At 35.0% G+C, this 9184-nt stretch overlaps 3 non-coding genes across 3 annotated transcripts; all 3 read right to left on the bottom strand.

Annotated features, from left to right (window-relative positions):
• Window positions 1-417: 417 nt before the first annotated feature.
• On the bottom strand, window positions 418-489 carry trnad-guc (transfer RNA aspartic acid (anticodon GUC)). Its single transcript has one exon. It is a non-coding gene; the product is annotated as a tRNA-Asp (tRNA).
• Window positions 490-974: 485 nt separating this feature from the next.
• trnag-gcc (transfer RNA glycine (anticodon GCC)) lies at window positions 975-1045 on the bottom strand. The gene has a single exon. It is a non-coding gene; the product is annotated as a tRNA-Gly (tRNA).
• A 7967-nt stretch (window positions 1046-9012) lies between these two features.
• trnad-guc (transfer RNA aspartic acid (anticodon GUC)) lies at window positions 9013-9084 on the bottom strand. The gene has a single exon. It is a non-coding gene; the product is annotated as a tRNA-Asp (tRNA).
• Between the last annotated feature and the right edge of the window lie 100 nt (window positions 9085-9184).

The following is a 9184-nucleotide window of genomic DNA, read 5'->3' on the forward strand; positions in this document are numbered from 1 at the left end:
ACCGTCAGCACCGTCTATCGCAGCAAGCCTAATGAGGTGCTGAATTCTTTTTCTTATTATTATTATGAAACCGATTTTAAAAGTTAAAATATAAATCAAACCGTTGCAGAAACTAAACATTGGCCCATACAGGGATCGTAGAGCTGTTTTAACTACTAATTCACAAGCTGCTTTGAAAACATTTGTAGATATATCACTTCAAAGAGAAAGTGAAAAATCCAAGAGACGCAAAATCCGGCAAAAACAAGTCTAGTTTAGAAGAGTAGCGTCTTTTCTTAAGTAAAACTATCTACTAATGAGATGTTTTGTCTTATTTTAAAATAAAACAATTGTTATTGTTACAGGTAATCTTTAGATATACAATTGGGAGTCTATAAATGAGTTTTCCTGTGAACACAAAGGGAAAAAAAGTGTTTTCTCCCCGTCGGGGAATTGAACCCCGGTCTCCCGCGTGACAGGCGGGGATACTTACCACTATACTAACGAGGAGTGAGTGAAAAAACATTGTTGCCCCCATTAGCTGCTACACTCGTCTTACTGAGTTCAGATTGAGAGTGTCTTTTGATATTAAAAACAAGAGGAAAAAAAGTTTTGTAGTGTTGCAGTAACAACAAAACACTGTTTTAACTCAAATCTTACCTCCATGTTGTATTGCGGCGCTTACATCATGGTGTCCCGATGAATCTCTTATGTTGTACCACTCAATTGCACGCAGGATCTAAAATCAATAACCAAGCAGAGCAATAAATTATGATTTGTTGTGCATCAAATTCATTTAAGAACTGTAAATTTTATGTTATGTAAAGGTAAATGTAACCTTAATAAAAAGTACCTTACAGTGACGTGTTTTGTGAATGAATGAACAAAACAGCGGATGATTCTATCTTTAAAATTTAAGTTTGCACCGTTTGTAAGTCACTTTATAATAAAAGCATTGGTGCTTAAGTGCGTAAAATATCTTCAAAAGACACTGTTGCATTGGCCGGGAATCGAACCCGGGCCTCCCGCGTGGCAGGCGAGAATTCTACCACTGAACCACCAATGCTCACATGGCAGTAATTTTTGCCCGGGACATTTTGTGATGTAACAGCCATCAGTATGGCTTGTAAAGCATTGAAATTAAACTAAATAGTCAACATTTCACAAAGCGGACTAACCCTAAAAATACTCACTTTTAACAGACCCCTCAACGTCCCAACGGGCCGCTTCTCCTTTGCAAAGAGAAAAAAAAACATGAACAAATAGGTGAACAACAAACATATAAAGCACAACTGGTACAGCATAAAATGTCTACTGACTTAAACTCTGGAGTCCCAGAACTACAAACAGCTATTAAAACTGTAAAAGTGAAGTTATATTTGGAGAAAAACTTTTTTTTTTGGACTGAGGGTTTGGTATTTAATCAACCACTAGGTGGCGCACCATATGGAGTGGATTCAGTAACAGCAGTTAGTGTTGAAGCAGCATGTCAGGGAGACGTATGCTTAATACTATTTATATATTATTATTACTATTATTCTTTTTCTTTCTGTTAATACACATGTGTACTAGTTGTAAGCAGTCCAGCTGCAATTGCTTTGGCAATACAAATGTATAATTTGTGTCATGCCAATAAAGCACTCTTAAATTGAAATTGAGAGAGAGAGAGAGAGCGAGAAAGAGTGTGAGAGAGAGTGCGAGAGAGGGAGAGAGAGAGAGAGAGAGAGAGAGAGAGAGAGAGAGAGAGAGGGGGGCACATCACAAACAAGCTTCATCATTTCTGTTAATACATGTGTACTATTTGAGAGAGAGAGAGAGAGAGAGGGGTCACATCACAAACCAGCTTCATCACTGTGTCTGTCACGTGACACTGTTCCCCTTTCGAGCTCTGTCTTTACATTTATTTTGAAAGAAGAAGCTCGTGATTATGGTAAGGGGCGTTACATTTCCGACGAGTGCTTGCGGTGTTCGGCCAATCACAATGCACTGGGTCAGCTGGCCAATCAGAGCAGACTGCGCTTGTCGGAAGGAGGGACTTTGTTGAAAACGAAGCATTTGAGAGAGGCGGGGCATAGAGGACCTACAATAATGTACAGTATTTGAAAAATAATGTGTTTTTTGAACATTAAAGCATGTCAACATATTCTGTTACACCAAATAAGGATCTTTAAAAAAGCATCATATGACCCCTTTAAACTCTGGAGTCCCAGAACTACAAACAGCTATTAAAACTGTAAAAGTAAAGTTATATTTGGAGAAAAATGTTTTTTTGGACTGAGGGTTTGGTATTTAATGCACCATTGCATGGTGGCGCACAATATCTAACATTTAACATTATATGCCACACTTCTAATGCTTATCATACTACCAATTATATTTGGTTTTGCATAATTCAACCTTTTTAAAAATGCTTATTAGTTTTTTTAAACTTAATATGAACAGTTTTCACAAACAGAACAAGGATTTGAGCTTACAGCTCAAGATCTAGAGTTGTTGATTGAGATCAACTTCTAATAAGCTATTAAACATATGACATTTAATAACCCCATAAAACTGCTGTAATTAAAAAATAAAAAGCACACTAAAAATCAGCCTTTAAAAACAACACAGCAGAGCTGTTTTAATTACTGATTCACAAGCTGCTTTGAAAACATTTGTAGATATTTCACTTCAAAGTCAGTGTAAAATCAAAGAGACGCCAAATCCTACAAAAACAAGTCTAGTTTAGAAGAGTAGCGCCTTTTCTTAAGTAAAACGATCTACTAATGAGATGTTTTGTCTTATTTTAAAATAAAACAATTGTTCTAACATTTAACATTATATGCCACACTTCTAATGCTTATCATACTACCAATTATATTTGGTTTTATATTATATATTTATATACTTGATTTTGCATAATTTAACCTTTTCAAAAATGCTTATTAGTTTTTTTAAACTTAATATGAACAGTTTTCACAAACAGAACAAGGATTTGAGCTTTCAGCTCAAGATCTAGAGTTGTTGACTGAGATCAACTTCTATTAAGCTATTAAACGTATGACAGTTAATAACCCCATAAAGCCTGCTGTAATTAAAAAATAAAAAGCACACTAAAAATCAGCCTTTAAAAACAACACAGTAGAGCTGTTTTAATTACTGATTCACAAGCTGCTTTGAAAACATTTGTAGATATTTCACTTCAAAGTCAGTGTAAAATCAAAGAGACGCCAAATCCTACAAAAACAAGTCTAGTTTAGCAGAGTAGCGTCTTTTTATGAGGGGCCGTATAGGACATAATTATTGAAATACCTCTAACAAACACTAGTGAAAACATTGATCAACCTTAAGTGAAATACATTCATATGCATTACTGAAATACCTCTTACAAACACTAGTGAAATGAAAAACACTGATCAACCTTAGTGAAATTCATTCATACGCATTACTGAAATACCTCTTACAAACACTAGTGAAAACACTGATCAACCTTAGTGAAATACATATAAGCATAAGTGAAATAAGTAAAGATTTCAGGAGATGATGAGAGCTAATTTCACTTGAAACGGAAGCTGTGTCAACACTTCCGTTTAATTTGGCTCATCTCACAAACTCTTCAATGGCGGTTAGTCGTATGTTGTCTGAAGCTATTCATATTTTAAACAACATTTTACCGTCGTCAAGTACAATTCCGAAAGTGGGATAAAACAGCGCAATGTTACAGAGCTCACACCGTGGTGACCTGTCATCAGCGCGGCTCTGCGACTGACTCGACAGCGCGGTGAGGATGTGTTCGCTAGCGCCACTGAACTGACAGCGCGGACATCAGCATCTTCATACTACTTCACAGAAATTAGTGATTTTCCCTGCAAATAACAACGCAAATCAGTATTAGTTTATTATTACATTTATTTTGCTTATTATCTTTCTACCACATAAACAGTAGAGTTGTATTTTGAAGAACTGCATGCAGCAGATACTTTAAATGGGTCATATGATGCGATTTCAATTGTTCCTTTCTCTTTGGAGTGTTACAAGCTCTTGGTGCATAAAGAAGATCTGTAAAGTTGCAAAGACTAAAGTCTCAAATCCAAAGAGATATTCTTTATAAAAGTTAAGAGTCAGCCACGCCCCTCTAAAACGGCTCGTTCTAACACGCCCCCACATGTCTACGTCACGATGTGGGAAGATTTGCATAACGCCGCCCAAATGTTCACGCAAAGAAAGAAGGCGTAACTTTTATTCTCGCTGTAAATTTTATGGAGGACTGTTTACTGATCCTGGGAGAGTAACGTTAGACTAAAATGCCGGCAGTTCTGACTCACGTAAGTACATTTTCATTTAAAGGATTTGCCACTGATGATTCAAACGCGAGTTTTGAGCAGTGTAGAGTAGCGTTTGTAGTTTGTAAATGTGTTTTTTTTTACTTTAAACCGCATAAACATTTCATTACACCAAATACACAAAATAATGTTATTTTTAGCAACATCATATGACCCTTTTAATAATAGGCTACTGTAGTTCTCATGAGGAGCACGTCCAACATTGTTTAGCACATCCTAAGTGTTTAATTTTGTAGGCTACTTTATTGTTTTCAACTTCTATTCAGCAGTTACCATTAGGGTTGTGATGGTGAGGAAATTTTCCCACCGGTTAATCAAGGTGTGACAACACCGGTAATACCTGTATTCACTCTTTTCCTTTGCTTTTAAATAGCTTAAAAGCGCCTTGCACATTTTACTTTCACGTTTGAATTAGCGGCAATTCGGCGTCAATTGCTTGAATGCAACAACAAAATACAACATCAAACTCACTTTAGCCTATATATAAAGCATATAACTTTTATTACCAAAACGAATATAAATACACCATACTATAGGGCAGGCTATGCCTAATATAAAATAACTTATATAAAGTTTAAATAGGTATACAAAACTGGAAATACGTAAATGTATAATATAACCAAATAAATAAGAATGAACGTTTATTAGCAAAACAAATAAGAAAGCTTGGAGGCACGGCATACACCTTGATGTCAAATAAAATCAATCAATTATACAAAGTTTAAATAAAGTAAAAAAAGCAAACACTGTGAAACAATTAAATAAGAAATGAATGTTTTAAAAAAACTTCCAAAATCACCTTAGATAAATGGCAAAAGTCAACAGGCTTTTCAAAATTTAAAATATTGCCAATATTGCTTTTGCATCTCGTTTCGAAACTAAATCATCCGCGATCGTCTTGTCTGTCTCACCTCACTCTTCTTGTCAGTAAGCTCGACTAACTCTCCTCACTGGATAAATGAAATCCGATCTGTGATGCGACTGTCGTCCGGCACGCTGCATTGAGCAGCCGCATTCAGTTTTTAATTGTAGTGTCTGTTCTTTTACTGAACTAAATTATTTTTATTACTGTAAAAAAAATCAAAACGACGGTGGGGGTCGGTGCCGCGGTGGGAAAGTGACGTAACCGGTGTTGCGGCTTAACAATTACCGTCAACACCGTCTATAGCGGCAAGTTAAAATTTGAATCCCATTGTTAAATAGGCTATATGGGATTTTTTTTCCCCTGTAGCAGGCAACAGTCAGTGTTAGCTTATTTAACTTTCACATTTCAATTTCATTTATGGCAGTATTTTTAATTTTGCACTGCATTGCGTTTCGTTTTAGGGTTAATGGAAAACTTATGAAAATTAACCATGGTACGTTATTTCCGCAATGGAAAATTAATGGATAATGTCCTGGCAGAAAATTATCAGTACATTTTACTCATTTTTTTCAGTATGTGCTACAGTTGCACGAATATCTTTATATGCATATGAATGTATTTCACTAAGGTTGATCAGTGTTTTCACTCGTGTTTGTAAGAGGTATTTCAGTAATGCGTATGAATGAATTTCACTAAGGTTGATCAGTGTTTTTCATTTCACTAGTGTTTGTAAGAGGGATTTCAGTAATGCGTATGAATGAATTTCACTAAGGTTGATCAGTGTTTTTCATTTCACTAGTGTTTGTAAGAGGGATTTCAGTAATGCGTATGAATGAATTTCACTAAGGTTGATCAGTGTTTTTCATTTCACTAGTGTTTGTAAGAGGGATTTCAGTAATGCGTATGAATGAATTTCACTAAGGTTGATCAGTGTTTTTCATTTCACTAGTGTTTGTAAGAGGGATTTCAGTAATGCGTATGAATGAATTTCACTAAGGTTGATCAGTGTTTTTCATTTCACTAGTGTTTGTAAGAGGGATTTCAGTAATGCGTATGAATGAATTTCACTAAGGTTGATCAGTGTTTTTCATTTCACTAGTGTTTGTAAGAGGGATTTCAGTAATGCGTATGAATGAATTTCACTAAGGTTGATCAGTGTTTTTCATTTCACTAGTGTTTGTAAGAGGGATTTCAGTAATGCGTATGAATGAATTTCACTAAGGTTGATCAGTGTTTTTCATTTCACTAGTGTTTGTAAGAGGGATTTCAGTAATGCGTATGAATGAATTTCACTAAGGTTGATCAGTGTTTTTCATTTCACTAGTGTTTGTAAGAGGGATTTCAGTAATGCGTATGAATGAATTTCACTAAGGTTGATCAGTGTTTTTCATTTCACTAGTGTTTGTAAGAGGGATTTCAGTAATGCGTATGAATGAATTTCACTAAGGTTGATCAGTGTTTTTCATTTCACTAGTGTTTGTAAGAGGGATTTCAGTAATGCGTATGAATGAATTTCACTAAGGTTGATCAGTGTTTTTCATTTCACTAGTGTTTGTAAGAGGGATTTCAGTAATGCGTATGAATGAATTTCACTAAGGTTGATCAGTGTTTTTCATTTCACTAGTGTTTGTAAGAGGGATTTCAGTAATGCGTATGAATGAATTTCACTAAGGTTGATCAGTGTTTTTCATTTCACTAGTGTTTGTAAGAGGGATTTCAGTAATGCGTATGAATGAATTTCACTAAGGTTGATCAGTGTTTTTCATTTCACTAGTGTTTGTAAGAGGGATTTCAGTAATGCGTATGAATGAATTTCACTAAGGTTGATCAGTGTTTTTCATTTCACTAGTGTTTGTAAGAGGGATTTCAGTAATGCGTATGAATGAATTTCACTAAGGTTGATCAGTGTTTTTCATTTCACTAGTGTTTGTAAGAGGGATTTCAGTAATGCGTATGAATGAATTTCACTAAGGTTGATCAGTGTTTTTCATTTCACTAGTGTTTGTAAGAGGGATTTCAGTAATGCGTATGAATGAATTTCACTAAGGTTGATCAGTGTTTTTCATTTCACTAGTGTTTGTAAGAGGGATTTCAGTAATGCGTATGAATGAATTTCACTAAGGTTGATCAGTGTTTTTCATTTCACTAGTGTTTGTAAGAGGGATTTCAGTAATGCGTATGAATGAATTTCACTAAGGTTGATCAGTGTTTTTCATTTCACTAGTGTTTGTAAGAGGGATTTCAGTAATGCGTATGAATGAATTTCACTAAGGTTGATCAGTGTTTTTCATTTCACTAGTGTTTGTAAGAGGGATTTCAGTAATGCGTATGAATGAATTTCACTAAGGTTGATCAGTGTTTTTCATTTCACTAGTGTTTGTAAGAGGGATTTCAGTAATGCGTATGAATGAATTTCACTAAGGTTGATCAGTGTTTTTCATTTCACTAGTGTTTGTAAGAGGGATTTCAGTAATGCGTATGAATGAATTTCACTAAGGTTGATCAGTGTTTTTCATTTCACTAGTGTTTGTAAGAGGGATTTCAGTAATGCGTATGAATGAATTTCACTAAGGTTGATCAGTGTTTTTCATTTCACTAGTGTTTGTAAGAGGGATTTCAGTAATGCGTATGAATGAATTTCACTAAGGTTGATCAGTGTTTTTCATTTCACTAGTGTTTGTAAGAGGGATTTCAGTAATGCGTATGAATGAATTTCACTAAGGTTGATCAGTGTTTTTCATTTCACTAGTGTTTGTAAGAGGGATTTCAGTAATGCGTATGAATGAATTTCACTAAGGTTGATCAGTGTTTTTCATTTCACTAGTGTTTGTAAGAGGGATTTCAGTAATGCGTATGAATGAATTTCACTAAGGTTGATCAGTGTTTTTCATTTCACTAGTGTTTGTAAGAGGGATTTCAGTAATGCGTATGAATGAATTTCACTAAGGTTGATCAGTGTTTTTCATTTCACTAGTGTTTGTAAGAGGGATTTCAGTAATGCGTATGAATGAATTTCACTAAGGTTGATCAGTGTTTTTCATTTCACTAGTGTTTGTAAGAGGGATTTCAGTAATGCGTATGAATGAATTTCACTAAGGTTGATCAGTGTTTTTCATTTCACTAGTGTTTGTAAGAGGGATTTCAGTAATGCGTATGAATGAATTTCACTAAGGTTGATCAGTGTTTTTCATTTCACTAGTGTTTGTAAGAGGGATTTCAGTAATGCGTATGAATGAATTTCACTAAGGTTGATCAGTGTTTTTCATTTCACTAGTGTTTGTAAGAGGGATTTCAGTAATGCGTATGAATGAATTTCACTAAGGTTGATCAGTGTTTTTCATTTCACTAGTGTTTGTAAGAGGGATTTCAGTAATGCGTATGAATGAATTTCACTAAGGTTGATCAGTGTTTTTCATTTCACTAGTGTTTGTAAGAGGGATTTCAGTAATGCGTATGAATGAATTTCACTAAGGTTGATCAGTGTTTTTCATTTCACTAGTGTTTGTAAGAGGGATTTCAGTAATGCGTATGAATGAATTTCACTAAGGTTGATCAGTGTTTTTCATTTCACTAGTGTTTGTAAGAGGGATTTCAGTAATGCGTATGAATGAATTTCACTAAGGTTGATCAGTGTTTTTCATTTCACTAGTGTTTGTAAGAGGCTTTTCAATAATTATGGCCTACACGGCCCCTCATATCTTTTCATAAGTAAAACGATCTACTAATGAGATGTTTTGTCTTATTTTAAAATAAAACAATTGTTATTGTTACAGGTAATCTTTAGATATACAATTGGGAGTCTATAAATGAGTTTTCCTGTGAACACAAAGGGAAAAAAAGTGTTTTCTCCCCGTCGGGGAATTGAACCCCGGTCTCCCGCGTGACAGGCGGGGATACTTACCACTATACTAACGAGGAGTGAGTGAAAAAACATTGTTGCCCCCATTAGCTGCTACACTCGTCTTACTGAGTTCAGATTGAGAGTGTCTTTTGATATTAAAAACAAGAGGAAAAAAAG

Source organism: Sinocyclocheilus grahami, unplaced genomic scaffold (genome assembly GCF_001515645.1).
Source record: "Sinocyclocheilus grahami isolate Dianchi unplaced genomic scaffold, SAMN03320097.WGS_v1.1 scaffold2281.1, whole genome shotgun sequence".
Classification (NCBI taxonomy): Eukaryota; Metazoa; Chordata; class Actinopteri; order Cypriniformes; family Cyprinidae; genus Sinocyclocheilus; species Sinocyclocheilus grahami.